The sequence below is a fragment of the Heterocephalus glaber genome, unplaced genomic scaffold (genome assembly GCF_053883595.1).
Source record: "Heterocephalus glaber isolate CG9 unplaced genomic scaffold, H.glaber_assembly_v1.0 deba00001572, whole genome shotgun sequence".
In the NCBI taxonomy this organism is placed as follows: domain Eukaryota; kingdom Metazoa; phylum Chordata; class Mammalia; order Rodentia; family Bathyergidae; genus Heterocephalus; species Heterocephalus glaber.
The window spans coordinates 13,436,492-13,444,866 of record NW_028258357.1 but is presented as its reverse complement, the minus strand read 5'-3'; the positions used below and the strand labels follow the sequence as shown (position 1 = coordinate 13,444,866).

The following is an 8,375-nucleotide window of genomic DNA, read 5'->3' as shown; positions in this document are numbered from 1 at the left end:
ATGTCTTGTAGAATTCAGCAGTGAAGCCATCAGGACCTGGGCTTTTCTTGGTTGGTAAGTTTTTAATTACATTTTCAATTTCATTGGTTGATATTGGGTTGTTTAGAATTTTTAGGTCTTCATTCAACTTTGATAATTCATATGTGTCTAGGAATCTGTCCATTTCTTCTGTGTTTTCCATCTTATTGGTGTATAGGAACCAAGAGAGCATGTAAAGGTGCATATCTCCAATGATAAATGTCATTATATTGTACACCTAAAATGTAGCAATAAAAGGATATACAAAAAAATAAAAATAAAAAATTAATAAATATATTAAAAGTCATTGAATTTTGGACTTTAAAGTGTGAGGTATAGAGTACATAAAGTAATCGCAATAAATTCCTAACAGAAAAAAGAGCCCTTTGGCATTCATATGCAGCATCTGCAGCTGTAAAATGGGCACAGTAACATTTGTCAGCCCATTCGTAAGCTTTTAAAGTGACGACGCAAAATGTTAAAGCAGAAGGGACCCTTAGAAACCAGTCCGGTTCTACTCAGTGATTCTACAGATGAGAACTGGTTGATGTGCTAGAAAATGCCACTGGCAGGGAGGCCTGAGGAGTTTATGAGAGAGTGAGAGCTCATGAGTGAAGGCGAGGGCGTGGGGCCAAAGCCACTTTGTCACATGGCTTCATCACACGTTTTCTGCTGAGGCCGCCACACAGAGCTTGGCCCAGTCCTTTGCAAGATCAGCAGGAGGAGAAGCAGTTACATGATTCACTTCCACGTTAGCAAGATCTTTGCATATTTACAAGAGTCTAACTTCATACAGGCGATGATTTTTAAGTTCGATTAAAATTTTCTAGGTAAATTTTTAAAAAACAATACAATAGTTATTTTCCTAAAACCGAGAAATGGTGGAAAATATTAAACATTAATACTGCTCCAAACCATCTACATGTTTTTGAAAAAATTTCATCTTTCATTACACACGTGTGCACACACACATGAATGCACAAATAATTCTAAGGTACACTTTTTTTTACAAGCGTCATCTACATATTTTATAATCAGTGACTTGTTTTAATTTACTTAACAGAATTATTTGAATTTCACATAAAGAATTGTGTGTCTTAATAGTGTTCACATACATATAAATACTAAAAGATGACGTAGAAATTTGTGCTGGTTGAATTTTCAGGAGTGCTAATGACATCATTGCTGATTCGAGGGTCGAGAAGCACAGCGTTCACGCTTCTGTGGGGCGCTGTCCCCTGATGTGGACCGAACACGCGTCCTTAAACCCGGGGAGAAAAGTATGAATCCATCTTTTTGAAACATCTGAACCTTTGACTAGATATGCCTGGAACCTTTCAGGAAAAGATAACTGAGATATCATGTCAGATATCTGACGCTTGGAAGCAATGTTCAAAGTTTACCATGTTGAACTTTGACTGTTGGGAGACGCTGTGGAAGGCAGAGCCTCGGGTGCCGCCTCCCGCCGGAAGCAGCCTCCCGCCGGAAGCAGCTGGGCCTTTCTCCTTCTCAGTTATGGGGTGAAGAGGTAAAGGGGTGAATACACTCAGCGTAGCAGCATTCAGTATCCATAGCACCCCGGCTCCAGGAGCTCCCCAAAATCTACGGATGCTCCAGCCTCTCATATGAAATGGCATGGTGCATGCATATAACCTACGCAATCCTCCCATGTACTGTTCTTTATATCACTTCTAGATTAGTTTTAATACCTAATGTATTAGAAAGCTATGAAAATACTTGTTATGCTGTATTGCTTAAGGAATAATAACAAAACTCTGTATATGTTCAGTTCAGACTCCGATGTTCACTGTTTTCTACCTGCAGGTGGCTGAATCCGGGCACGCAGAAAGCTGATCGGCCTTGGTTCTGCTTCACACCCTTCATCGCATTGTTCACACACTGCTGCAGAAGGTTGCCTGGGCGTTGGAACACTTCCTTCTCGGTGCATTCAGTCCCGAGGGCCTCCTCTTCTCAGCGTGGCCTGAAGACACAATCCCCAGATGAGACAAGAGAGGATGACAGATGCACGGGGTGCCGTAGGACCGGCCTTTCTGAACTCATTTGGAGTTTCCATGGAAGTGGCCTCAGGGTGGATGGGTTTGTTTTCTTCTCTGCTTAAGCAGTGAGTTTTGTCATCTGAGAATAATGTCCCCAGACACGTTTTCATCAGGAATTCACGAGGAGGCAGGACACACAGCGAGACCCGGGTGTGCCTTTGCCCATGGGCCTCTTCAGCCCAGTTGAGCCCAGGAGGGCTACAGAACACAAAAGTGAGGCAGCCAGAAAGGATCTGCTTCAGGTCCCCCTGGAGCTTCAGTTCCTGAGATGGGAGGAGGTACAGCGTGGAATCTCCTGGGAACCTGGATTTATGGTAGGGAAGCTGAGGCCCTCAGCAGAGGTCTTTGATGCAGCCAGCATGGGACCATCTCGAAAGCTCTTTCCAGGCTCTCAGCTGCCAAATACTCACTGGGGCCATACTGTGTCCACATTCATCTGGGCACAGAGGATATAGCAGCCTGTGGAACTGACGAAATCTCTGGCCACACAGAAAATGGAGACAATAAGCAGCTAAGCGAGTAAGGCACCCCCGCTCTGTTAAACAGTAAATGCTGTGGAACAGCAAGGCTGGTCAGGAGAGGGAGTAGCCCAGGAGGCAGCGTGTTGCTATTGCATGCAGATTGCCATGGTGTCCTCTCTGCTGGGTGACTCTGAGCTGGGGTGGAAGGACAGGAGGTGTGAGTCACGGGACATCACGGTGGGGTGCATGCTGGAGAGAGAACAAGTTCAAAGGCCCCAGTGCAGGATGGCAAGAATTCGAGGCCTGGCACAGCGGTGCCTGGCTGGTGCAGCCGGGGGTTGGATATACATGGGAGGTGCGGTCCTAGAGCACTGAGAGACGCTACAGGTCATAGAGGGCCCTTCATGCACGGTAGGCTTTGACTTTCCACTGAGATGGGATGCTTTGGAGGAGGCAGAGCAGAGGAATGATGTGAATTTTTTTTTTAGTACTGGGAATTGAGCCCAGGTCCTTTGCACTCAGCTACATCCCCAGCCCCTTTTTAAATTTTTTAGCTAGAGATAGAGTCTCACTAAGTTGCTGAGTTGCCTAGGCTGGGCTTGAACTTGAGATTCTCCTGCCTCAGCCTTTCTGAGAGCTGGGATCACAGATGTGTGCCACCACACCTAAATCTGAGTTGTTTTAACAGAATCCTCTAACTGCTGGGTGAAGAACAGACCGCGCTGGGAGGCAGGACCGGAAGCAGGGAGACTCAGGCCTGCTGCAGTGAGAGGAGATGGCAGGCGGAGGCCATGGGAAAGTTCTTGTTCTGGGTGGAGTTGGAAGGTAGCTGAAGGGTCAGCTGTGAGAGGCCTGGGGAAGAGAGGAGTGAAGGAGACTCCAAGACTTTGGTCTGCGTAGCCAGAAGAATGGAGTTGTCCCATCCTGAGCCTGCACGGGAGGTGCAGCAGGTTCCTTGGACAAAGTGGAGCCTTGGGGTTGTTTAGTCTGCGATGCCTCTTAGATATCCATGTGGAGGTGCTGGGTAGACAGTTGTGGGTCTGAGGCCAGGAGAGAGGTCTGGATTACAGACAACTTTGCGAATCATCAGCCCACAATGAAATAAAGGGACTGAAAGGAATTGTCTGGAGTAAGTGTGTAGACAGAGAGGACTGTGGAGCATGGAATCCTCGGGCTGCCGCTAGCACACACCCAGTGCTGCTGGACCAGCCCTTCATGATGCTGCCTTAGTGATTGTGGTGGTTAATTGTGACATGTCAACTTGACTTGAGTTAGAACCGCCTAGCAGATTAGTAGAGCTCTGGGAGTCTGTGATGATTGGCATGTAGGCTGCAGGCTGAGGAGGGAAGACTCACCCTGGGTGTGGGTGGTACCAGCCAATAGGCTTTTAGCTGGGATGGAATACAAAGGGAAAGAAGGAGGAAATCTGCCCTTTTCTTTGGAGGAGCTCCGGTCTTCACCCTCATCTTTGGATGTTCATTTTCAGCCTTCTAGGGCAGACCTTCTGGTTTCCCAACAGGGATTCACATTGGCTCTGCAACCTTGGGCTGGATCCTCTGGCTCTCCAGTGCACAGACGGCCATTCAGACAGAGACCAGGACCAGTGCTTCCATTTCCTGGGGACTTTCATTGAGAGGTCACAAGAAAGGAAGGTACTCAGTTGGGCTGGTAGGTGTTTGGGTGAAGTCTGCGACTAAAACAAGAATTCTGTCCTTTCCACCAAATGCACCAGTCCACACCTGTCCTGGCTCTCACCCCACAAAAGCAATGACCATAGACAATGCTGTCACCTCCCTAAAGAGGCGCTACCTTGCCACCTGTGTACTTCCTGTCCTTTAAGCATTTATCTTGACATTGGTCGCTGGGGGAATGGTGGCTTTATCCTGAGACTGAGGCTTGAATCTTGGCTTTGCTGTATGCCAGCTGCGTGACTTTGGACCAGACCCTTAACCTCTGTCAGCCTCAGTTTCTCCCGTCCTTATTTTGACAGCTGAATATGTGTGAAGAGGCTACTGCTGTGCCTGGCAAATGAAGGTAATTATAAGAGTGAACAATATGTCAGGTGCAATTTCATACAACTTTTATACATTTATTCTATGAGACAGGCATTTTATTATTTCCACTTTGCAGATAAGGTTCAGTGATTTGGCCAGCTGGTTACTATAGTAGCCTGGCTGTAGGAAATACTTAACCACCATGCTATATACTGCTGCTTCAGAATGCTGTACAATATCCCTTCTCTCTCATTTTCAAATGTTTTTTTATTAAGCAGCTCAAGCCTGAAATTCTCAGTTTTATATTTTTCTTTGTTATCAAATTACATTCATTATCTGACCCTATGACTACTTTCATTGCCTCTATACTGGAATTGGCAGTTTAATGCAATGGCAAAAATGAAAGAAAGAAAGAAAGAAAGAAAGAAAGAAAGAAAGAAAGAAAGAAAGAAAGAAAGATTGATTCAAATTTGCTGAAATACAAGAGACAAAGCCTTATTGCCAACCTTCTCTGTGGGAAGCTGGCATTCCAATCACACTGGAAATACGATTTTCTCCTTCAATAGCCAGGAACTGACCAAGAAGAAAAATTGTGGTTTTGGAAAGCCATGAAAATCAGAATAAGATGAGGGACTTTTATTTTAGAATGTTAGGAGAAACAGCAGCCCACCGGTGCTCTGCATGGATGAGTGTGTGTGAGCAAGTGTGTGCCTGTGTTTGCAGGCGTGTGGTGGCTGTGAGGGGTTTGCACGCACCTGTGCATTTGGAGTGTATAATATGGCCCCGTGGGTGGCTGGTACAAAACGACGGGTGGGACTGATTTGTCTGGTTTATGTGTCTTCCAGTCATTGAGCTGGTGACAACTGAGAAGGGAAAACAGTCTCCAAGGAGAAAATAAAAGCATGTTTTTCATGAAACAAGTCTGCCATATTTAGCAAATAAAAACACAGAGCTTCCAGTTCAATGTGAATTTCAGATAATACAATGAATAATGTTCTAGTGTAGATATGTTCCGTGCAATATTTGGGACATCCTTTAACAAAAAATTATTATCTGCAGTTCAAATTTAACCAGGCATGCTGTGTGTTATCTGGAAACTTTAGCAAGAAAGAGAAAAATTTAAATACCTGCTGAGTTTTAAGAACTTTTAAAATCCCCAAAGCACATTTGGACTAGCAAGTTCTCTTGTTCTGGCTGGGACATCAACTCATTGTTTCTCTTCCAGAAAGTCCCTTAATGGCTCGGCCAGACCATCTGTGAAACGTGACAGAATCTCAATAGCACTCTGTCTTCTCTGCAGGAGAAATCCCTGCGGATTTCACAACAGAGTCCTCATGCACAATGGCACGGACCACTTCAGGGGAGTTTGTTCTCCACTTCAGTTAAAAAAAAAAAACAATTAAGAATCTTTTCAAAGGACCACTCATGGCCTGTCTTAATAGCCAGCCAGTATCCCGTGGTGTTCAATCTTCTGTTTCCCTCTCTAACTTGCAGGATGATAGAATTCTTCCTTAAGGCACATAGCAAATGCTGGGAAGCCTGTGGGAGGAGCACAGTCCTGTTGGGAAAGCACAGGGGAAATGTCCTGTGACTCCAGGGGAGATCAGAGCAGACACAGGTGAGGATCAGGGACCAGAAGGCCTTGATGTGCGACTGCAGAGAACCCCTTGTGGCTCCTTGGGCGTCCAGACCAGACTTCCGGTAGCCGGAAGTGGCTCCTTAGCCTTTTCACTGGAAGAAGTAGAATGTGGGAGTTACAGTTCAGGCTCTCAAGTGACAGTCTGTGTGTTCATGTGTCACTCTGCAGTTGTCTGAGCTGGAACCTCTGGGCCTTTGTTGGCTCATCTGTAAAAAGGCTGAAATACTGGTGTCTACAGAGTTATCGTAAGGACGAATGGCATCGTTGATAAAACCTGGCACTCAGGAAGCATTTAATAAACGTTAGTCATGATCATCATTATTGTTGCCTGGGACTCTTTCTCCTAACAAGTTCAGTTATGATTTTTATGAATAATCTTTTCTGATGGTAGCTGTAATACAGGCTAACTGAGCAATGTGTAAATGTGGAAAACCACAGAGAAAAAACCCCAGAAATATCTGTATCTCCCCCATTCCACTCTCTGTATCAGAGAGACTTACCAAAAAGCTTTTGGAAACGCAGATACCTGGGCCCCAGACTGCATCTAACAAATCAGAATCTCCACCAGTAGGGCTGATAGATCTGTGTTTTTAAGGAAGCATTCCAAAGGGTTCTATTGAAAAATCAGGCTTAAGGAGTCCTGGAATTCACTGTGCGTGTGCTCACTCTCATATAGTTTTTAAAAATTGGACAATATTGTGCACTTGGTTTGAAACCTGCTGTAGTCAAGCTGCTATATCTCCCATCATCATTCTTTTACGTTATCTTATTTTCTGAGGCTCCAGCTGTGGTTTCTAATAAGCCCAATCCACTACTTTTCACTCCAAAGTCCTCTCACAAAATGAATTCACTTACACATGTCATCATTCTTGCCTTCCTGTGCCACATTTGATGGATAGAAACCCGTTCACCATTATTCTTCCTTCCCTCTTGGATGTCAGCTCCTTAATTGAAGGCCACATGTGGCTCTGGTCTCCCAGTCATCACTCCGAGGCCCTGTGGCTCCTGCCAGAGATCACATTAGTGGACGTACTCATGAGAGTTTGAACATTTTCCTCCCTAAAATATTAATTTGACATATAATGCTATTTTTCGTTTAGTGTTCAGCCAACCATGATGGTGGTTATTTCAGCTCCAAACAGTCTCCAAGGACTCTGGGGGCAAATTTCTCTGGCTGTCCAACTGACATTTCAGGAAAATAAAATGGCAATAAAACACCATTTAGAAAACCCCTCAAAGATGGCTGTCTCCAGTTACTGATGAATGAGGGGAAACATGGGGTATTCAAGGGCTGTAAACCAAATAAGAAGCAAACACCAAGTCTGAGTCCAGCCTGGACACCTTAGCAAAGGCTTATCTCAAAATACAAAAATAAAATAAAAACTTAAAAGGGGCAGGATGTAGCTCAATGCAAAGGCCCTGGGTTCAATCCCCAGCACCAAGAAGAAAGAGAAGGAGGAGAAGTGGAATGGAATGGGGATGGAGGGAGGGGGAAAAGTAGGGGAAGGAAAAGGAGAAGGAGAAGAAAGAGCTAGTCCACCACCACTCATGTCCACCTTGCTGCCAATGTCACAGGACAACAAACCCCTCCATGTCTTTCTATCCTCCTGGGTCGATACTCCAACTGCTGAATGGAAACGCAAGTGTCAGTGACTGGAAAACTTTTCCAACCTTGTGTACCAGGTGTTTCTCAAGTTTCCCCTTGGGTGAAGCAGGACTCTGGGTATCACTGGTACAGAATAACTAGCAACAGGGGCTAGGCCAGGTCACTAAGTGGTTGAGGGAAACCAGAGGAGCAGGTCTCACTCACTCAGGGGTGGTGTCTTTCACTGGGGAGCTGTTGCTCAGGACCCAAGCAAATCTGTGCAAGCACAGCTGGAGATCAGGCCAACAAAGGGAGGCTTGCTATCCCTTTCATTAGGTCACAAAGCTGCAGTCAGTGGCCTGTGGTGACACGGAATTTCAATTCTGCTACCTGGACACTGAAGGAACAGTTTCTTCCTATTCTTTAATAGAAGTAAGAGAGACTGATTTCTGCACAGAGGATGATTTTAAGCAAAGGATTTATGTACATATGTGTGCCCCCCTTATTGCAGATAGGCGTCTCTAGGAATAGGCCCTTAGATCTTGCTACATCACTTCAGAACAGACATTGGTTTTAACCCATTCATTCCTTCTGTTTTCCATGAAATACCTTTTGTGGATA

The 8,375-nt window shown here is 45.2% G+C and overlaps 2 long non-coding RNA genes across 2 annotated transcripts; one reads left to right on the top strand and one right to left on the bottom strand.

Moving 5' to 3' along the window:
* The first annotated feature begins 1,170 nt into the window (after window positions 1-1,170).
* Window positions 1,171-6,487, top strand: LOC147823581 (uncharacterized). Its single transcript, XR_015443541.1, has 2 exons — window positions 1,171-1,298; window positions 1,843-6,487. It is a non-coding gene; the product is annotated as an uncharacterized LOC147823581 (long non-coding RNA).
* LOC110349196 (uncharacterized) lies at window positions 1,288-8,013 on the bottom strand. The gene is made up of 4 exons (XR_002395011.2): window positions 7,841-8,013; window positions 7,025-7,174; window positions 5,658-6,088; window positions 1,288-4,557 (listed from the first exon to the last, which is right to left on the bottom strand). It is a non-coding gene; the product is annotated as an uncharacterized LOC110349196 (long non-coding RNA).
* Between the last annotated feature and the right edge of the window lie 362 nt (window positions 8,014-8,375).